Genomic DNA, 23,724 nt, shown 5'->3' on the forward strand with positions numbered 1-23,724 from the left:
AAGTGTCTCTGGAGAACCGAAATGAAAAGGGCATTTTCAAACATAAAAAGGTAATTTTGATATTTTTGAAAGTTACAACGGTCATATGATGATACATCTGAATGATTTATGACGGAATTTAATTATCAAAAACAGTAGGAATAATGTTAGTTAATTTTCAAACAATAAAAGTACACTTAATTAATTAACTAAACTAATAGTTTAAGAAATTAAAAAAAAAAAGAACCATATCACTTGCCCTAAAATATACACGGGTATTAGTAGAGTACCATTTACCCTTTATTATGTTCAACCCATTTTCTAATTACAAAGACCCTTGTACTATGGGGTATGTGACAGACTCCTGTACTTTGTTTTGCAACAAAACTCCCTTCGATTAGTTTTCTATTAGAATTTGCAATATTTTTTTAATTCTTATATTATCCTTACAATAACTATTCGGACAATTAAGATAAAAACACTGTTCATCTTTCCCTCAATAGATACACGATCAACAGCGGCCGTAAAGTGGCCTCCACCAAAAAGGCGCGATTGGAAAAGCAATTCATTATCCACGAAACCCCACTTTACCCAACACCCACCCCCTTTCTTGTCTCTCACTCTCACTTTCTCTCTCTCTCTAGTTTACAGACGGTAGTGACTTAGTGACGGGTTCCAGCCAAGCATAAGAAAATATGCTATCTCCGAACCCTTTTTGTCTTTTTTGCGCTATTCTTCTCTGCCTACCTCTTGCATTCATCTTCACAGTTACCAGCCCCACTAGCAGCAGCAGCACAGATGACACCGGCGCCACCACCACCACCATCCATAAACAACATTGAGCAAAGCAAGAATAGCGGAATCAAAAGCAAAATTGTCAGAAGACTGCAGCCGCCACCAGCAGTTATTCCAGAAGACGACGAATCTCCGTTCCGCATCGCCGGCCGAGTAAATCGAAACCCATCACCCACTGGAGCAACAAAGAAATTAGCGTTTATGTTCCTGACTACTTCGGATCTCCCATTTGCTCCACTATGGGAGTGCTTCTTCCTTCCAAATCAAACCCAACAACAGAACAATAGAACGAAGCTCTTCAACATCTACATCCACGCCAACCCATCTTCTCACTACGACCAACCATTCTCCGGCGTCTTCTTTGGGCGCACCATCTCCTCCAAACCCACCCAACCGTTTACCCCATCTCTTGTCTCCGCTGCTCGTCGCCTCCTTACTCACGCCCTTCTAGACGACCCCTCCAACGCCATGTTCTCTCTCCTCTCCCCCTCCGTTCCTTTGGCTTCACATACAGAACCCTCATTGGATCCGATAAGAGCTTCATCGAGATCCTCAAAGACGAACCGGGCAGCTTCGACCGATACGCTGCGCGTGGACCGGACGCGATGCTCCCCGAAGTACCATTCGAAAGTTTTCGTATAGGATCGTAGTTCTTCATCTTGACACGCTGGCACGCTTGGCTTATGGTTGTGGTGAAGGTCAGGCATCTCTGGTCTAAGTTCAAGCTGCCATGCGTGTAGTGGAACACGTGTTACCCCGAGGAAAACTATTTCCCTACCTTACTCAACATGGACCCACGTGGGTGCGTGCCATCAACTTTAACTCACATGACGATGGCAGCTCGACTACAAACTTCTGAGGTTTCGCCGGAGCTGATCCTCTCGCTTAGACAAGATAGGCTCAGATACGGTGACGATGGCAACTCGACTGCCAATGGCTCCGACTCGTCTGTGTCGAAACAGCACAACCCTTTTCTTTTTGCCCAAAAATTCTATAGCCGGCGACACCATCTTTCAAGACTGTAACTAGTAAGTTTGGTTGTAGGATTTTATATATAGAAAAGAAATACAAAAACATGCAAGTGTAATTGTGTAAACCCCTCTCTTTGTCTGTATTCTCTGAGTTATTTTTAGTTTTTATCAACACTTTTAACTCAGAGTCAACCGTCGCTGTTGTTTATGTATGTGAGGTCGAGGAAGATGAATAGTACTTTTCTCTCAATTGTTAGAATATTTATTACAAAAGTGGTATGGGGATTAAAACGACGGATTTCAACGAAAAACTAACGGAAGTGAGTCTTTATCTCACGGTCAGGGTCTTTGTAATTTACCCTTTCTAATATTTCAGAATATTTTTTTGATTAATACAAAGATTCTATTCTTTTACCTAATTTTGATTAATAACAACATTGATTAATCCTAAACTCCCTCCCTCTCATCTCTGCTTGGCTGCCAGGCGGCGGATTCTCCGCCGGCGATGTCCTTTAAGTGCCGATCGGAGCTCTTTACTACAGAACTGTTTGTACTCTAGAATATCTCCTCCATCTTTCTTTACTTCACCACCGGCTCCGACAGCTACCCAAGCTCTAATTACTCCTTGTAGTGGGATACCATCAGTAGAGAGAAGTCAAGAAAACTTCGAGATCTGGAATTTACCAATCGGCTGAGAACAGAGACTCCAATGTCTTCTGGCATGATCAACTCTGTTCGAGCGGTGAGAGTTACAAGGAGCAGGGGGGTTCGGTGAATGACTGGAGAGGTGATGGAGCTGACGAGGTTGATGTGTTAACAGTAAGAGTAGAGATGAAATGAAGAGGAAGCGGTCCTGCTGCTGTTGGTTATGTCTGAATACACTGCAGCAACAAGTTGCAGCAGCGGGAAAGATGCCTGAGGGGTGATCGGGGATAACGTATGGAAAGGGGTAGAGAGAGAAGTGAGGCAGAGAGAAGGAGAGAGAGAGGGAAGAAAAAGAAAGAAAGGGACCGGAGGGTAGAGTTATTGTTGGGTTTAGATCTGTTGCAGCGGCGGTGATGAAATGGGAAAGAGAGAATGAAGGGGAGAGAATAATGGGGTCGAGGAGAGAGAGAGTGAGGAAAGAAAAGTGGCCAGAGAAAGGGGATAAGAGATTGCGGGAGGTTGCCGCCGCCTCTGTTTCAGTGCCGAGAGGAAGAAGATGCATAGTAGATTTTGATGGATTAGTGAACTAGGTAAGTGAAATGGAGTCAAGGCGGAAGTAATACCCGTTTACCATCAAACTGCCACCACAATCTGCCATCATCATTGAGCAGCGCCGGCTAATACCGTCATCCCTCCCTTTCTCTCATCTCTCTCTCTCAATCTGCACCGCCCCAGCTACCACTGCTGTTCTCTCTTTCTCTTTCTCTCGTCCTACAAGTTTCTGGCATGGTAGACCTTGGCGAAGGTTCCATTGCCCGGCAATCGACCCAGTTCGTACTTCCTACGAAGCATCGAGGTTTGGTCTCCTATGTTCTTGTCTGCCATTGAAGTGATTCGAAATCATTCACAGGAAAAAAATCGAAAAAGCAATCGCCCGAGAATATGAAGAGAAGGAGGCAGAGGAGGGGGAAGCCAGAGATAGAAACCTCCGATGATCTTCTTGGCCGGACCTCCCAAATCAGGGCAGTGAGTCGGATGTCCTCTCTATCTTTCTGCATTATTAATATTCGAATTCGATTTGAATTTGAACAATTAATTATTTTAGGTAATTAGTAAATATATAAAATAAATATTTTATTTATATAAAATATATAAATATATAAATTATTTATATAATTTTATTATTATATATATTATATAAAATATAAGTATTTTATATATTATATATAACAATTAAATAATTGGTCAAACTCAAAAGATATTTATCCAATTGGATGAGGATGTATTCGAATTCGACTGATTAAATATTCGAATTGTTTAAATTTGATTCAATTATATCAATATCGAATCTCGAATCCGAAATTGGATTTTCGAATATCATTAACACCCCTAGCTAGCCATTTGGGGGTAATTTGGTTATAAAAATTGTATTTATGATGAAGGCCATGATGTCTTTTAAGAGAAATGCTGAAAAGTCATTATGAATTTTAGACAATTTCCCTTTTTTATATTTTTTATAGATTAGTGTACATATTTTTTCCGCAATGAGTCCCATCGTGTCAATGGGATGAGTCCATATTCATGTATATTATATATAATGTATTATAATGAAATTATATTATATATAATGTATTATAATGAAATTAAATTTCATAATATATATTATAGGTTATAATATATAATATTATATATATTAATTAAATTCGGGTTTTAACTGAAATAACCAAAACCAAACTAAAATTTTTGGTTCAGTTATTTCGGTTTTATTATAATTCGGTTTCGGTTCAGTTTTAAAATTTTCGGTTTATTCGGTCGGGTTTTAACCAAATAAGCCGAATGCTCACCCCTAGTGTACTAGGTAAATTGATTCCTCCCCCTATACATATTTGTGGGTCCATTCTAGAGCAAAATGACTCCCACTTCTTACAACAAAGAACAATGCCAATGCTACTGTTGCTTCCCGTAAAATAGGAAACAAGAATGCCCTTAGGATTTATTTTTTATTTGTTTGTCTTCAAGGGGCTATACAACTAGACATGTTCATGGGCCAGGTCGGGCTTTCACTCTGTATTAACAGATTTTTCTAAGGCCCGAGCCCGAGCCCGACCATGGGGCCTACAACTTGGGTTCGAGCCCGGCCCTCATAAAAAGCCCAAAGCCCGGGCTTGGGCCCAAGCACAAAATTTAGCCCATACTATTACTATTGCTGAAGTGGCTGAATAGAGAGAGAGAGAGAGAAATTATAAAGAAAAGAATACAAAATGTATATATTAAATTATAAATATCATATTATTTATATATTTTATATAATATATAAAATACATATTATATATTTTATAAAATATATAATGTTGAGTCGAGCCGGGCTTTTTTGACAAATCCCGAGCCCAACCCGAAACATAGTCGGGCTTACTGTGTTAGGCCCGAGGTCAGGCCCACGAGCCTAATTACATAACCAAGCCCAACCGGGGTGCGGGCCGGGCCATTGGGCTATCCGACCCATGAACAGGTCTATATACAACCAAGTAATCCACCCCTAGCCCTGGTGGTAGTAGTAATAGAGATGCAAACGAATTGGATCAAATTAGAAATAGGGTATATTTGAATCCGATCCAATACTATGAACAACATATTCAATCCGATCTGAAGATATAATTGGAGCTCACAAACATTGATTTGAATTTGAATCCAATGTGGAAGTTGGATATTTGGATATGATCTAAACCAATTTAATTTTAAAAAATTAATAAATAATTAAAAAATAAATATAACAATTTAAATAAAGAAAACAAAAAATATAAGTATCTTTCCAACTATTTTCATCATATATATAAATGCTTTTATAAAAAACAAATAATATAACAAATTTACAAAAATGCAATGTAAATAACATATTTATAAATAAATAAATATGTAATTGAAAATTCAGGATTGTTCCTTCTACATAACCAATTTGTGAAAGCTTAGGGTACTCAAGTGATGCAATTGAAAATTTACCTCCAAAAAAAAGTTAAAGTCGGATTGCTCCTTCTACATGAATTAAGACTGAAATCCAACATTGCCATTCCAAACACCACCATGGTGTTTTCAGATTGGCCATGACGCTCAAGTCAGCCAGGATAACCAAAGCCAACCCATATTTTACCTTTGATTTGTGAATTCCCAACCTTCTCTCTAATAAAGAGTGCAAGTTAGACTGGTTGAAGTCAACTCTAGGTTTAAAATATCACTACATATCATACCTCATCGGCTTTTGAATCCACAGAAACATTATACATTAGCGAGTTTTAATGTTTAGATATTAAAATTTAGAATCCCTGCTAACAATTAGATTGTGCAGTGGGGCACTCTCTATGGGGCGCCCATGCGAATTCCCCATTGTGCACTATAGTCCATTTGGCCTAAGAAATAAGGCTATCTTATGCCCCCAAGTAGGTCTATAATCTTTTAGCGTGCCCCATGCAAGGTGTCTTTTTGCATTGATATTCTTGGTAGTTTTAAGTACTTTTAATTAAAAGAGGCATTCCGTACACACATAAGAAGCCTCAAATTCTATTTGAATTTTGCAGATTTGAAGATAGATAGATAATCCGTCACACAAGAGGACATCTTCAATGGGGAATGGCTTTACAAACTTACTTTCTTCAACACAATTCAAATGTGTTCTTAAATTTGATCCGATTAGCAATAGTTATTTCCATTTACCATGAGATCAAACAACCAATGATTAAAGTATCAGTATCGTATCAGATAAATTGCATATGAATACAGATAAAGATACATTTTAGAAAAGCATGGGTACGGGTGAAAAATCCGAAAATACTTTGATATGCTAAGGAAGCATATATAAATTTTATAAATGTATTAATAATACTATATTTAAAATTAAATGTCTATAAATAATGTATATATATATATATATATATATAGAAAATGTATGTTTTGGTGGTGTATATGAAAATATATATCAGAATTAGAATACATAGATTTTATACAATTTTATTGATAATGCATCAACCAAAAGTACAAAACACAATACATATGCACCTATTATATTTTAATTATCATATCAATTATTTTTATTTTTTTACATTAACAAAAATGTCAACCAATTATTAAATTCTCAAATGTAAACTAAAATATATAAAATCTATTAAAATTTCTAAGATAAATTTCATATGCAAATTCATAATTTTTAATTACTAAAATTAATATTCCATTATAAATACTTTTATTTTTATAATTTTTAAAATTAAAAAAAAATATTTTTTGATATAAATGTAGATTAATAGGTTTGATAGCTTCAATTTAATATTATATTCTTGAATATTGTATAGATATTTTTATTTTTGTAAATAATAAGTATGTTGTTATTTAGTGTAAATTAATAATTATATATATAATATTTAAGATCCAAATAATCTTTAAGTACTAAAATTTATTATTCTATTATTAATATTTTATTTGTATTAATTTCTTGAGATCCAAATAATCTTTTGATATAAATGTAGATTTGGTAAATTATTTATTCCATTATTTTATAAAATACTAATTGATGGAGGGTGATTTGACTCGACCTCCTAAGAAGGCGACACGTGGATGTGGCTCAACTTAAGCAATAGCTCAGCATGACAGCCTGGCTACAACTGAGTAACGAGCTCATTAAAGTCCTTGCAGGTCAGCTCGCTACATTACAGCTCGCCACGGAACGAGCTCGCTACAACGCGAGTTCAAGGACCCTAGTATGCTGAAAGGGAATACTCCAAGCTAAGTCTATCCCAGCTCGCGGGGTGAGAGAATCAGCTCGCTCTAATACTTAGGCAAGAGGACTGCCCCAAAGGCAACCTCAGGCGGAATCACCTCGAGATACCTCCAGGAGCTCGCTGATAGCTATAAATATAACCCTAGCAAGTGCACTAGTTATCAAGTAGTATAAAAATATCATTTCCACGAGGATTTAATAAAATAAGTATTAGAGCTACAACCTTCCCTAATTATTTGGACAATAGAATTTCAAATTTGAGAATAAGAACTAATGAAAACACAGAAACAGGAAAACAAGAGCAGAAGTAACAATGCTGAAGTATGTAACGCTTGGTTGAATTCGCTAGGGCTTTCAGTCCACCTAACCATTCCAATGAATATTAATGGATGAGATTATCCAAGATAATTTGTCATTCCCATAAGCTGAGGTCTTTCCAATTTTATTTAATATTTTCTCTCGAGATATAATAAAACTATGCCCATCAAGTAACCCTTCGATCTCTCGAATAGAGCTCTCAAGATGGAAGTGCATTAAATCCAAGGAAAACCATTAAATTCAGATGAATCATGTATATATATCTCTATATACCATTCAATTCACACTATGAACTATTCAGTCGATTAAGTGAATTCTTCTCTCGATTCATTCACATAACCCAAATCAATTAAGAGGTGGCCAAGCTCTTAATTGCATTAAGCACAATAATTCATAGACTATATGGAAATCACAATCTTGGATAAATCATAAAGATAAAAATATATTCATTAACCTGGTTACGCTTTCCACAGCCCTAGCAAGAAACAAATCAGTTCATGATAAAATAATTAAAGCAAACAAAGGGAAAGAAAGAACTCTTGAATTCGCCCATGGTGCTGAGATCTCCTCTTCTTGCCGCCACCTTCTTCTTGAGGTTTCTTGAATTCTTGATCACCTTCCCCAAGTTTCTTGATTTGTTTTCTCCTTTCTTGATTGATTGCTCCTTTGCTTCTTAATTCAATCTAGAGATTGAGTAAAGCTGGTCCCCCCCCCTTTATATAGCTTAAAGGGGAGGGGGTGGTCTCCTACTTCCTCTTGAAGTTTATCTTACAAGAATAGAAAGTCCTAGTCTAATCCTACTCTTATCTCTTTATCTAGTAAACTCAATCCCTTTATCTTTCTAAGATTACATCAAGAATTTAGATCTCGAAAGACTCTTCTCAGTTTCTTGTTCTTGGATTCGTATTAGACCTCCTCTGCGAATTGGGCTGCTGCCAGGCTTTTCTGCAAGTTGGGCTTCAGCTGCGGATTGGGCTGTCCTACGAATTCGCCCTAACTTCGGGCCCGGATTTGACTTCGGTGCAGGCCGAATCTTCGAAAGCACAAAACAAGAAAGTTGTGGCTTTTTCTATTATCTTTCTAGTGGGTCTTGAATCAGCCCAATCGGAGTTCAGGTACGCGAGTTAGGCCCAAATTATTGAATGATGCCGAAATTGTGAAAAATCATCTGATTTGCCTTTCTTTGCTTCTGATGCCTTCTTTCATGCCCTGAACCGAGATACAACAAATATGAGTCCAATTAAGTACTAATTTAGTATGGAAGATAGAATATTTGGGGATAAAAATATGATAAATTCTACACTCATCACTCGCTACAAGGCAGCTCGTTATGGGATAGCTCGCTACAAGGCAGCTCGCTATGGGATAGCTCGCTACAAGGCAACTCGCTATTGAGCGACGCGGCATTTTCAGGAAAATTCATATCTGACGAGACCGTACCCGTCAGACTGCACCACGTCTCCTGACTGATGGCGCAGTCCCTGCCAGCCCAACAGACTGCACCCATGTCTCTCGACAGGTGGTGGCGTGTCTATCCTTTCCGGGTCATGTCTCTCATCTGATTAGGCAGTACTCTGCAACGGTTACCTGCACAACCCTGACAAATAACGGCTGTGATAGAGGGCCAGTGGCGGTTATGCTTGATTTGATAAGAACATCTGTATTTAAAGGCCTCGGTTTCCAAGGGGTGAGGGTAATGAAATGGAACTGATCTAGCGCTATCTGCACTCTTAGCTTTCTTTGCATCCTTTACAGCTCTCTCAAGTGTTCTAACTTAAGCATCGGAGTATTCCCACCGGGCAAGCTCCCCGAGAATCCTTCACCTTCCTCTTCTCAGGTACCGTCCATTGCCAACTAGGAGCCAGACGTCCGCCAGCTAGGAGTGTCCGGATTGTGCTGCATCATTTGGCGCCGTCTGTGGGATGCGCTTAAAAAATCCTTCCTCTAATCTCTGCAACTTTCTCTAAGAACTCAACATTCATGGCTTCCTCTATAAATACCGGATGTGGTGTCGATGAGAACACTTCTGGGGAGCAACCCCAGCTCCCCACTGTCTGCATTAGACAGTTCACCGTCCCCCTCTCTGTGGATGGAGTTCCCAGCCTGAATGTGCCTCCGACAGTGGCACCTGTGAACGCTCCACTCCCTTCCATGGTTGGAACAACCTTCACTGAACCTTCTGTTGTTCCCCCAGTGATCAACCAAAACGAGCTTGAAGACCTGGTGCAGTGCATGTGAGCTATGCAAGCTCAAATGCAACAGTTCCAGCAGTTTCAACTCTACCAGCAACAAGTGCTGCATCAAGTTTCTCAGTACCAGTATCAACAACAGTTCCCTTTATTTTCTTAGGCCCAGCAGTCACTTCCCCCTCGACATCCGGCCACGAAGCAAGCCAAGCCCTCCCGTCGGAGCGAACGTCCTCGCTGGGGAGAGGCCTCTCAAACCCAGAATCCTTCCAAGAGCCAAGCCTCGTCCCACGATAGGAAGGAGAGACCAGTCACCCCCGCCTCGCAGCCCGCAGGCAGGTCGGGGGCCTCCCAGCCGGTCAGGCCCGCATCGCCCCAGCACTCTTAGTTCGAGCTCCCGCTCACCAAAAACTAGTTTGAGGTCCTAGCTGCAGAGTACAAGTAAGGCCCTTCGGTTCACATCTATCATTAGTAGTCCGAGCTCATCGAGCTCGGTAATACTGAAGCAAGTAGCACCAACGCCGAGCCAGTGAAGCAGCAGCGGAGGCGCCGACGAGCTTGCCGAACTTCCACTCGTGTCCTACCCGAGTTCAAGGGTAAGGAGGAGGTAAGCTCAGGTGAAGTGAAAGCAACTCCTCTCCTTTCAGTTCCCTCCCTTGTCTCCAGAACTTCTTGTTGTTCCTATGCCAAAGGACTTCAAGCTTCCTCCCCTGGATAAGTATGATGGATCATTCGATCCCAGATGCACTTGGCAAGGGCCAGTGAATCCTGCATGTGCGTGGCTTTCTCCACCACCTTCAAAGGAGTGGCCCGCACATGGTACCGAAAACCTTACACCCGGATCAATAAGAAGCTGGGCGCAGTTTGTGCAAGTCTTCACTTTCCATTTCGTCACCAGTAAGAAATGCTCGAGAACTCAGGAGAGCCTCCTTGGCATAGCCTAGAAGGAAGGGGAGTCCATTCGAACCTATATCAAGTGGTTCAATGACGCATGTTTGCAAATAATTGATCTGGACCCCGCAGTTCGGCTCACCGCGGCCAAGCGAGGCATTACCCATAAAGAATTCAAGTGGCATGTGGTTGTTAATCAGCCCAAGACTGTAACCGAGTTCCTCAAGCACGCGAATCAGTTTATAGGGATGGAGGAGGAGATCAACTAGAAAGGTGAACAGGCCCTCGAAAAAAGAAAAAGGGAAACAGAGTCCTCAACTCAGGGTGATAGCAAGAAGAAGAAGGACCAAGCTCGGGGGGCAAGGCCGAGTCAGCCTTTTCGAGCTCCAGCAGCAGAGAGGACGGACTACACGCCCCGTATGTGAAGTGGCCACCTCGGCTAAAGGCAGATCCTAGTGCAAGAAATAAAAATTTGTATTGTAGTTTCCATAAAGACCACGGTCATAGCACCGAAAATTGTAAAAACCTCTACGACGAGATAGAGGAGCTCATCCGTCGCGGATACATGAGAAATTTTGTACAAAATAATAATGATAATAAAGCAGGTCAGCAGGGGGAGCAAGGTAGAGATGCTCTAGAGTACAGCAGCAGGCAGGCAGAGCAACCGCAGAGGCAGCCCCCTGAAGAGAGACAAGTTCTGGGGACTATCCACGTAATCGTCGGAGGTTCGATTGTCGCGGGCTGCACTTCGACTACAGCTCGGACATCAGCTCGTGAGGCCGCTAGGGAAGAGCAGAATCCCCCGAAGTGGCCAAGGATGGAAGACCTGATCTTCTTCACAGAGGACGATGCGCGCGGGGTCCACTACCCCCATGATGACGCACTCATCATAAAGATAAAGATTAATGACTTTGAAGTCAGGCGTGTCCTCGTCGACTCTGGCAGCTCGACAGATATCCTTTTCAAAGTAGCATTCGACCAACTCCATCTCCAAGAAAGTGACCTGAAGCCCGCGAATACTCCCGTGGTAGGCTTCAGCGGAGAGGAAGTCAGGCCCCTAGGAAGGATTACAGTACTTGTGGAAGTCGGCACTTGGCCTAGCATAGTGAGGCTCAACCACGACTTCTTAGTGGTCACAACCCCCTCCCCGTACAATGCCATAGTAGGGCGGCCGATCACCCATGCCCTACGTGCTATGGTCTCCACTTACTATTTGACAATAAAGTTCCCCACGGACTTTGGAATCGGGATGGCGCAAGGTGACCAGCTTGAGTCTCGCAAGTGCTACGTCGCCGCATCGACGGAGGACCTATGGAGCAATTTAAGGAGTGAGTTGCACCCATAGAAGAGACTATCTCCATCCCGGCATCGACGGAGGACCCAGCTCGGACACTTCAGATCGGCGCTTCCATTGAGGAGCCTTTGTGATCTCAACTGGTATGCTTTTTACTTGAAAATTTAGATGTTTTTGCATGGTCCGCGACAGAGATGCCCGACATAGACCCTAGCATCATAACTCACAAGCTTAATACTGATCTTGTAGTTAGGCCCGTTAGAAAGAAGAAACACAACTTAGCCTCAAAGCGATGAAGGGCAGTCGACAAGGAGGTCAGGAAGCTCCTCCTAGCCAACTTTATTAGGGAAGTCCATTACCCGAGCTGGGTGGCCAACCCCGTTTAGGTAAAAAAGGCTAACGGTAAATGGCGCATGTGCGTTGACTACACTAACTTGAACCAAGCTTGCCCAAAGGACTACTTCCCACTCCCCAGGATCGACCGTCTGGTGGACGCGACCTCATCAAGCTCGGCCAGTACTGTTACAAGGTCATGCCCTTTGGGCTAAAAAATGTCAGGGCAACCTTTCAGAGACTTGTAAATAAATTGTTTGAGCCATTGATTGGCAGGAAAATAGAATGTTATGTAGACGACATGGTCGTCAAAACCCAATTTTCGCATGATTTATTACAAGACTTGCATTCAATCTTTGAAATTTTGCGTAAGTTTCATATGAAGTTAAATTCGAATAAGTGTGTCTCCAATGTCACCTCGGGTAAATTCCTAGGGTACATCGTTAACTGACGCAACATTGAGGCTAACCCAGATAAAATTAAGGCCATCCTAGACATGAGACCACCCCGGAAACTGAAGGAGGTTCAGAGGCTGAATGGCCGAATAGCTGCCCTGAGCCGCTTCATGTCCAAGTCGGCAGACTGCTACCTGCCTTTCTTTAAGGCAATTAAAAGAAAAGGTTTTGAATGAACCGAAGAGTGCCAGCTCGCGTTTGACGAGCTCAAAAAGTACCTCGCTAGTGTACTAGTCTTAACCCGACCCGAGGAGGGCGGTGTTTTAGAGCTGTACCTCTCGGAAAGTGACGAGGTGGTCAACTCGGTACTGATAGAAAAGGTAGATCGGGTCCAACGACCTATCTACTATGTTAGTAAAGTGTTGTAGGGAGCAAAGACGAGATATCCTGAGATAGAAAAGTTGGCCTATGCACTAGTTATTGCAGCCCAGACGCTTCGTCCGTACTTCCAAGCTCACATTGTCATCGTCCTTACCAACAAACCTCTGAGGCAAGTTTTGCTCAAGCCGCGAACTGCTATCAAGGCCCAAGCCTTAGCAGACTTCATCGCGCAATGCACTTTCAACTCCAAAGTTCTCAGGGCGGTCGAGCACGAGGCTCCCAGCTTGGGCAAGCCCGAAGTTCCTAGGCCAGTTGAGCTCGAGCACCGTGAAGTAGCAACTAGTGTGGAATCTCTCCTAGTTAGGCCGAGCGCAAACTGGGATGAGGAGCCCTGGATCCTTCACGTGGATGGCTCGTCAAACCAACAGGGCAGCGGAGCCGGAATAGTTCTGTACAGCCCAAGCGGCACAAAACTGGAGTACGCACTACGCTTCAAGTTTGCGGCATCCAACAATGAAGCGGAGTACGAGGTGTTAATAGCCAGGCTGGCTCTAACCAAGGAAGTAAAAGCCAATCTTATCGTCATTTGTAGTGATTCCCAACTCGTGGTCAATCAAGTCACAGACAAATACGAAGCTCGCAAACCAACCATGATCGCCTACTTAGCCAAAATAAGAGAGGCCCTGCTCAACTTTCAGTCACACTTCATCAAGCAAATCCTGAGATCGGAGAACGCTGAGACCGACGCCCTATCCCGGTTAGCCAACACCAGTGATAATACCATGAGAACCGTGTACATAGAGAACCTGCCTCAGCCTAGCATTCTTGGGGGATAGACGAGGCCGCTCCTGTCATGCAAGCAGAGCCGAGTTGGATCGATCCGCTCGCGAGCTTCCTATTGCATGGGACCCTCCCTGCGAACCATAATGCTGCCAGAAGGGTGAAGCGCTAGGCGGCAAAATACGTCATGATAGACGGACGGCTGTACCAGAGGTCTTACACGCTCCCCTAACTGCGCTACTTGTGACCCTCTGAGGCTGAGCTCGTCCTCCGCGATACTCATGACTTGTGTGGCGGACACTTGGGGGGCAGGGCTCTCGCCCAGAAAGCGCTACAACAGGGATACTACTGGTTAACAATGAAAGCAGATGCGATCGAGCTCGTCAGAAAGTTTGACAAGTGCCAGAAGCACGCCAATATCCACCACCACTCTACCGCCGACCTAAAATATCTTACAAGCCCGTGGCCATTCGCACAGTGGGGGATCGACATACTCGGGCCATTCCCACCAGCAACAGGGCAAAGAAGGTTCCTAGTGGTGGCAGTCGATTATTTTACTAAGTGGGTTGAGGCTGAACCCCTCACAACAATCACAGCTCGGAATGTGCAAAACTTCTTCTGGAAGAGCATAGTGTGCCATTTTGGACTACCTCAGGTACTGATCTCTGACAACGGTAACCAGTTCGAGGACATTAAATTCCAGAACTGGTGCCAAGACATGGGAATTCAATAGAATTTCACCTCAATGGCGCACCCTCAAGCAAACGGCCAAGCGGAAGTCACGAACAGAGCTATCCTCCGCGGATTGAAGGCACGCCTGGACCGAGCTAAAGGATTATGGGCAGATGAACTACCCAGCGTATTATGGGCTTATCAGACCACAGTGAAGACCGTTACAGACGAGACCCCCTTCAACCTCACTTACGGCACTAAGGCAGTCATCCCAGCCGAGATCGAGGTTCCCTCGCTACGTCTAGAAGCGTATGATGACAAGGAAAATGAAGACGAGCTACGCACCAATCTCGACCTACTTGACGAAGTACGAGACCTCACATATATTAGGACTGCGGCCTACCAGATGAGAGTAGCTTGGTACTATAACGCTAGGGTGAAGAAGCGGAACCTCTGTGTCGGTGACATGGTCCTTTGTAAAGTTATGGTGCCTGAGCCCGGTGTTGGTAAGCTCGGGCCAAATTGAGAAGGACCCTACCGAGTAAAGAGGGTGCTCGGGGAAGGAACATACGAGCTCGAAACCCTAGAAGGGAAACAAGTACCTCGGGCATGGAATATTTTCAACTTAAGGCAAATTACCTATAAGTTACTAAGTAGACCACGAGTCACTCCCAGAGGCTAAGGGCCAAAGTGCCGAGCTAACGAAGACCTCGGCACGATAAGACCCAGTCGCCTCTATGGCATGGGTGAACTCTAAGAGTAGACTTCACTCCTAGAGCCTAAGGGCCAAAACGCCGAGCTAACAAAGACCTTGACACCGCATAAGACCTAGCCGTTTCATCGGCATAGGCTAAGTATTAACATCGAAGGCATAGGCAGCTCGAGTGTGAACCCTATGATGCGTGGCTCGCCTCGGTATACTAGTTGAACCCGATAAGGGACAACTTACATCAGCTTAACCCAGGTGCATACAGGTCGGGCATATGCTCACTATGATAACCACCTCGGGGTATACCATAAAACTACCCAAGTATTGAGGAACAGTTCGGGGTAACAACTACTGAAAGACCCTACTTCGGGTATGTAGCTCTAACAGTTCAAGTGATAAAGTCACTTTGGCAGAAAGTAAAGAGCACACGACACTTAACAGAAAAAACAAAATATCTCATTACTAGATCTTATAAACAGAAATAAACAAAAAACTGGGCCTAACAGCCCGAGAGAAGTTCACCAAAAAAACAAAGAAAAAACCGGGCCTAACAGTCCAAGAGAATTCATCAAAAGAAATATATAAAACCGGGTTCAGACACCCGGGAACAACCACTTCAGAATTCATTCAAGAAGAAAAAACAAGAACCACTGGCCTCAAGGTTCCACCGCCTCCATGTCCTCGTCGTCCTCCAGAGAGTTGGGCTCCTCCTCCCCTGCCATGTTCGCCGTCTCTGGATCCAGACCCTTCATCGTTATGCCCTCAAGGTTAAGCCCGGAGAACTTCTTCCGGACCAGCCATCGACAGAGTTTGAATCCCGAACGGTTGGAGCTCGAGCCGTACTTCACTTGGAGGTCGTGGTACTCTTGAGAATCCTTGAAGTCCTACACCACCTTTGCTCGCTCTGCCTCCACCATGGCATCAAAGTTCCGAGTTTGATCCTGGTGCGTGGACTCCAGGTCCTGGACCTGCTGGCGAAGGAGCTCCCTCTCCGCTATCATCCTTGACGACTCCTCCCGGTAGCGAGCGCTCTCCTCAGACAACCGGGCGATCCGTGCTTCCTGGTCCCGGACGAGCAGCTCCTGAGCCTCGCTCCCCTTCCGAGCCTGGAGGATTTCACCTCAGGCCTGGTCGAGCTCGTCCTGGTGCTTCTGCACATTTGACCTCTGAGTGAGGGCACCCTTGAAGTGAATGTTAGTCTGGAGGGCCATGGCGTGGATGGCGGAGTTCACATTGCTAGGAAATGGCCAAGGTCAAAAAAGAAAAAAGAAGGGAAAGGAAGGAAAAAAGCAGCCACTTACCACCATACAATGAGCTGAGGCCAGCCTGATGAGGTGCCTAGGGTCCATCCCTCCCCAGTTAGCAACCTCTTCGTGGGTGACCACCTACCGGCTCCTTTGCGAAGCCATAGTGAAGTCAGTGACGCTTGCCCCCTTCCCCCCGGTAGGGAATTGCGGAAAGGCAAAGGGGTGGGACTGCACAGACGGAGGGTACTGCCCTTGCGCCGGGACTTTGCGTTCTTCTACACCACCTTCCATGGCTACTCTTTTGAATGGGACCGGTGGGACCTCTGGCGGTGGTGGAACGAAGGCTAGGTCTACAGCTTCAAACTCGGTGCTCCCGGAAGTGGACACTTGGTTAGCGCGCGACCTCTTGGCCCTACGCTTCTGGTTGCTCGACAGAAGGCGATGTACATCTACACTAGACATATTGGCTGCCAAAAATCACAAGGCATTAGTCCACAAAAAAAAAAGAAGGAGAGAGCGCGACCTAAGGGCAACCTACCAGGGCTCAGGCCGGCCTACGCGAGCTTGTTCTCGGCCAAATAGTCCGAGCAATGGAAGCCAATCGCTGCCCAGGATTGCAGCATCTCCCGAACTTTTGGATCCATGTCAACACCCGAATCCTGGATGGCGGCCCTCCAGTGGGTCGGGAAGGGCCACCCTTTGGGGTTGCGAACTACAAAATAATCCCGCTTCCAAGCTAGGATCCTGTTTGACAGCTTGTGAAGGAACTTGAAGCCGAGACGGGGAGAAAAATAATAAGAACGCCTTTCTGGAGGTGCTCCGGGGGAGGCATTCTTGATGAAAAGAATAGAGGAGAAGATGTCGAGGTCGAGAGGAAGACAATACTCATAAAACAAAGAAATTGTCCCCACTACATTTCGGATTGAGTTGGGGTGAAGTTGGTCTATAGTAACATTAAAATGGTTCAAAACCTCCACTATCAAGGGATGTAGAGGAAGACGAAGGCCAACAATGAGCTATTCCTGGAAGATCACAATTTCTTCGTGACCATGTTCCCAAGGATAGTTGCCGGATGGGAGACTGTAGATGATGTTTCTGGGAAGGTCGAATTGAAGGACCAAGGTCCTGAGTCTCTCCATCGACATGGAGGAAGGACCAAAGTTGTCTGGCTCCCTACCTTGGGAAGTGGAAGCCATTTCGTCGGAGGCCTCCCGAGTCTTCAGAGCTTGCCCCCAAGCTCCCCCTGAGCTCGAAGGGGCGTCATCTTGGTTACCGCCCCGGGGAAAGACATTGTACGGGTACCCAAACATTGCTGACAAAGCAAGAGGACTCACCAGGAAAAAAGATGAACCGAAAGGATGGTGTGAACAGGAGAAGAGCTCGAGCAACTAGGTAAAGGCACAAACTCAAATCCGAAAGCAAGGCAAGTTGGCATAATGGAAATGAAGCCTGGGGCCCTCCTATTTATAGCCATTGTGCCCACAAACCGACAGCTCAAGTTAAGGCGAATCCGACGGTTCGTAATCAAGTTGACCGCACGTCTTCTGAAACTGAAATATGACTGGTTGCATGTCTTCCATGATTAAGGTAATGCCGGCTGCACGTCTCCCGAAACTGAGAGCCGTTTTGGCACGTTTTTTGGTGCTCGAAAAGTCCAGAAATTGCCTGACATCCGCGTGTGTATTTAATGCGATCGGTCTATCAAGTTTGAATTTCCGGTCAAATCCACCCATCACACTCCATGAACTCCTCGCGCTAGGGTAGAATCCTTAGTCCAAGGAGTGGGAGGCAATTGATGGAGGGTGATTTGACTCGATCTCCTAAGAAGGCGACACATTGACGTGGCTCAACATAAGCAACAACTCAGCATGACAGCCTGACTACAACTGAGTAACGAGCTCATTAAAGTCCTCGCAGGTCAGCTCACTACATTACAACTCGCCACGGAACGAGCTCGCTACAACGCGATCTCAAGGAATCCAGTATGCTGAAAGGGAATACTCCAAGCTAAGTCTATCCCAACTCGCGGGCTGAGAGAATCAGCTCGCTCTAATACTTAGGCAAGAGGACTGCTCCAAAGGCAACCTCAGGCGGAATCACCTCGGGATACCTCCAGGAGCTCGCTACAAGGCAACTCACTATGGGATAGCTCGCTACACGACAGCTCGCTATTGAGCGACGTGGTGTTTTCAGGAAGCTTCTTATATGATGAGTACCCGTCAGACTGCACCACGTCTCCTGACTGACGGTGCAGTCCCTGCCAGCCCAGCAGACTGCACCCACGTCTCTCGATAGGTGGTGGCGTGTCTGTCCTTTTCGTGTCGTGTCTCTCATCTGATTGGGCAATACTCTACAACGGTTACCTACGCAGCCCTGGCAAATAACGGTTGCGACAGAGGGCCAGTGGAGGTTATGTCCGATTTGACAAGAACATCTGTATTTAAAGGCCTCGGTTTCCAGCTCTAGCGCTATATGCACTATATGCACTCTTAACTTTCTTTGCATCGTTTACAGCTCTCTCAAATGTTCTAACTTAAGCATCGGAGTATTCCCACCGGGCGAGCTCCCCGGGAATCCTTCACCTTCCTCTTCTTAGGTATCGTCCGTCGCTAGTTAAGAGCCAGACATCCACCAGCTAGGAGTGTCTGGATCGCGCTACATCACTAATTTTGAATATTATTCTTTTAATTTTTAGTTGGAATTGTTAGACATAAATATGTATTGTCTATTAAGATTGCATTTAGAGAATGAAATTAATAAATATTATTTTATTTCATTTTAATCCAAAAAATGGTTAGACAGTTTTGTATGCCCTTACCTTCAATCAGAATGATGTACACTATGACTTTATTGTAAATGAATAAAAGTACGTATTTGATTCGTGTTCCCTTGGTATGTTTCTATGAAATACCCTTAAACTGGACACTTAATGAGACTCGTGTTAGTTTAGAATATTCACAGCCAGTGGGTCGGTCTGGGTAGACCTATCCTGATAAGGCTAACAGATAAGGCTAACACTGATGTGCCATCAAGTCGGTTGGGGTGGCCTGTCTCAACCGCCAGGGTGAGACCCCAGGCACATGCAGTGTAGGATCAATTGAATTTTTGAACTGGACCAGATTTCCAGTATTGCCCTGGACCTTGGAGATTAATGGGCAAAACTGGAAAGTTACACCCGACCCCTAGACTCGATTATGATACTACACTAGGTGTCGGATTAGACTGTGTTTGATGTACCAATCAGTGAGATCCTTAGCGGGGGTCAAAACCTGGGTATGTTGGGACAGTCTGAGAATTCATTTGAGTGGGTGATCATAGTGACATGATCAACCCCTTTGTCGGACAAAGATAATGATCGGGGATGCACTCCCTCTGATGGAAACCAAGACTGCCGGCAACCGATTTCAATCGTTGAGATTTGTCTTGCAAAATATATATTTTATATGAGATATAAAAGTATATATTATGGTTTCTAAAATGTTTGCAAAAGGTTTTAATTCCCGAGATCCATATAAGTGGAGAGTGCAACACTGTTCTTTGCAGCCAAGGGAGAGGTCCTCTCTTGTCGGGCAGTGTTTGATCATTATGGGCTGAGAGGTTGAGTGTAAGACCATTGGGGATAATACCTGATGGGCTAATCTTGCATCTGCCCACAGTCCCTGGGTGTTACAAGGTGGTTTGGCCCAGGGACCACTTAGGGTAAGTGTTGGGCCCATAGAGCCCATATGATGGGTTTCAGGGGGTGCATTCGGCCAGGCCTTGTAACAAAGGCTGGGTTGAACCCATGTGGATGATGTGTAGATCAATGCTTGGGTCCCACGCCATACAAGGAAGCCCAACTGGGCAGCAGTTAGGAAGGCTAAGTGAGCACATAACCTTAATGGGCCTCAAGCCCATTTCAAATTGGGCTAATTTAATGAGTTAAATATGGGGCGAATTCTGAGATGAATTAGTAGATGGGATAGGGTCTTAACCCTATCTACTCAGAGAGTCAAAATCTGAATGTGATTCAGATCTGGAAACCTCCTAATTAGATTAGGAGAAGGCTGATCTAATCTGTAGATAAGATAAGGGTTTATCCTTATCACCTAAAGGGATGTCTGATCCAAATATGATTTGGATCAACAACTCCTAATTGGATTAGGGGCTGATCCTTTAGGGTTACAAAAGAAGGATGGGGCGGCAGCCTTTAGATGACACACATTCACATCCCCTTTAGAGCTAAAATGACAGAAGGAAGAATTAAGCAACCCTGCAGAAGTCTTTCTTGCCGCCTACCTTGCCAGTTCGATCTCCAATTCAATGGGAGAAGTCAAGATTTGATCTTGATATCAGTTCTTTGTGAAATGACTGATAGGAAGCTGTGCTCACGTGCCATCCTGCTATTTCTTACGAAGGACTAAGTTCTTGGAAAAGAACACTGCTAATTCTGCTCCATTCTGCACTGTGCCATATTCAATGGGAGTAGTCTTTGGATCTTTCCTTGGGCATGAACACCTCCATTGGGAGATATTACTTCTCCGTATCAGGTATAATCCTCTCTTACTGCTTTTGTTCAGATCTGGTTCAGTTTATGGTTCAAGATTGATCCTTGAAAATATGATTTTCTAAATAGGGAATACGATTCCCAGTTGAAAGGGAGAGAAATTTTTTTGAAATTCGCCCACCTTATTCCACAAGATTTGGGCGTCCATACGATGAATCTTTCATCCCTTCAAAAACTAAATGGTTTAGTGGTTTAAGGGCTTGGGCACTAAATTGCTAAGCATAGTAATCAATTTGTGTTAAAATCGCTTTAACAACATTTTTTATTGAAATCCTCATGGGCCATATGAGTATTGTTAGTTGTTGGTCCATATCGACTAATACAATACGTTACACACCCATATTGGTCATATACGTGACCATTTGGAATTTCATAGTTTTACCATTTGAAAAAGCAATTCGCATGGGGAGGTCAAGTTTCCAGTAGTAATAATCAATGAGTAGAAACCAAGGATTTTAAAACCGATCCAGACAATGAATCGATCGGGGGCTCGGTTCCCAGGTTGAATGGCCCGACCATTCGAATCGAATGGTTGGTCTGTTCTAACAGAAAATAAAATAATTAAAAAATAAAAAATGGTCAAAACCATTGAACGGTTTGAACAATTCAACCGACCAAATCAACATTTTTAACAAAAATCCGGTTTTAAGGAAAAACGAAACCGGTTTCCCGGTTTTTCTTGTCTGATCCAATTTCGAAAACCATGGTAGAAACAAAAGAGAAGTAAAGGGACTAGATTTATTAGCTTTTTATACACTACTTGGATAGGTATATTTTTGTATGCCACACCATATGATAACCTTGGATCTAACGGTGGGTACTAGGTAGGGGAATCAATTATCCATTGCATTTGTTTGCATTGTAAATACAAGTCAATGTAAACTCTACCACTAGTTTGCATTTGCCCATGTTTATTTTTAATGTAAATACGGTCCGGTGTAAAACTCCACTCCCAGTTCGTATTTTCACGCATTTGTTTTTGGTGTAACCATTGGTTGAATTTTACATCAATTATCAGACTTTAAAAGAGTTCCAACCGTTCACTAATTCTAAACCCATCGGCATTGAACTCCATCAATCTACTTTTACATAAATGAAGTTTAGATTAAAAACAAACACAACCTACACATGAAAAGACAAAAAATGAGAAGGAAAATACATCTTTTTAGAGGAATCCTTAATTGAAATACCACTAAAGGAAAGTAGTTCATATTACAGAAATGGTACAAGAAATATATAGGCTAATAGTTAAATTTTTTTTCTAGATCCATAAGAATAATTTAATTGATCTTTAATACTTTTCTTGGTGGAGAATGAGGATATAAACTGATGGGGCAAGTATTCATGTACTCTAGTGCTCCAGCGAGCGTTTCAGGTCCATTTCAACTTGGTGAATTGTCCATTACATACCTTCCAATTTTTGTTAAAGATACTAGACAAACTACTGAGAAGATCAATTTATATGAGACAGAAAGTACCTTTACAATATCATGGTACTGCCTTGCAATAGTATGAAAGTGAGGATTAACACCAAGGGGGTGTTCTTTTTTCGGAATTTGAGAGGGGAAAAAGTTGGTCAATGGGATTTTGGTTCCCATTAACCAAGAATCCCATGTTCTTTTTTCAAATTTATGTGGGGATTAATGAAGGTTTATTTTCCTGGGTAAGTGATACCCATCTCCTACCCAGGTGGGAAAATAACGTTCCCACCTAGGGAATTCCCACCTAGGGAGAAGTTGCCAACACTTGAATAAAACAAAAATGCCCTTTTAATAATGGATTTTTATGACTAAAATGGTCATTGCCTTATTTACATGAGATATAAAAGAACATGGGTAAATGCACTTAACCTGGGTAAATATTTCCCAAGAAAAACTTACCCAGGTAACTGCATTTACCCGAATAAATAACTTATGGAAAAGTGAACGGGACACAAGTGTCACTCATTTATCTATTCAAATGAGTGAGAAACCACCCTATATTACCATGTCCACCACCTTTATCGGTACCCCACTTTTGTCGCTCTATCGAGCGAACACCGAATTGGCAAAGTAGGTTAGGATGATGATGGATCTTGGGTCAGGTCGGATCGGATCGGGAAGCCAAATCCATATTACATTTCGTTTTTATTGGGACCCGCTTCGGTTAAAATGGTTTGGGTATATCGTTTAAACTGGTTCGATTGTGTTTAATATTTTCATTATTGTGGTTAAAGCTGGTTTTATAAGAATTAATGTTAATTATACCAAAAATGTTAATTATTGATTTATTATTAATAATTAATAATATAATTAAAATTATTGATATTATAATGGAAAAATTGGTCTTGGCATTTGCACAAGCTAGGCACGGTCAGTTCAATCGAAACTAAAATGTCAAAGTTTCGACCATTAAGGACTCTTACATTGGTTTCGACAGTCATATGGACACAATCTTTTAGGGGTAAACGCAGAAACCCATTTAATGGTTAGCGAAATTAGTCTTGACACTTGGACACACTAAGCATATCTGCACTAACAAAATTGTGATTTCTTACTTTTGGCTGTTAAGGACTATTATGGTATTTCTAGTGTTTAATTGGGCATTGCATTCTACGAGTGGATGTGGTAACTCATTTGAAAGATGGCGAAATTAGTCTTAAGATCTAGAAATATAAGGCAAGGTTGGGATAGCAAAACTAAGAATTCGTAATCTTGACCATTAAGGACGATTATGGTAGTTCTGAAGGCTAGATAGGTGTCATCTTTTAGTGGCTAATGTGAAACCCATTTAACATATGGAGGAATTGGTCTTAACATCTGAACACATGAAGAAAGGACT

At 43.2% G+C, this 23,724-nt stretch overlaps 1 pseudogene; it reads left to right on the forward strand.

Annotated features, from left to right (window-relative positions):
- Positions 1 to 291: 291 nt before the first annotated feature.
- On the forward strand, positions 292 to 1,995 carry LOC104599475 (glycosyltransferase BC10-like; annotated as a pseudogene).
- Positions 1,996 to 23,724: the final 21,729 nt, after the last annotated feature.

This window comes from Nelumbo nucifera, chromosome 1 (genome assembly GCF_055504915.1).
Source record: "Nelumbo nucifera cultivar China Antique chromosome 1, China Antique-T2T, whole genome shotgun sequence".
Lineage (NCBI taxonomy): Eukaryota > Viridiplantae > Streptophyta > Magnoliopsida > Proteales > Nelumbonaceae > Nelumbo > Nelumbo nucifera.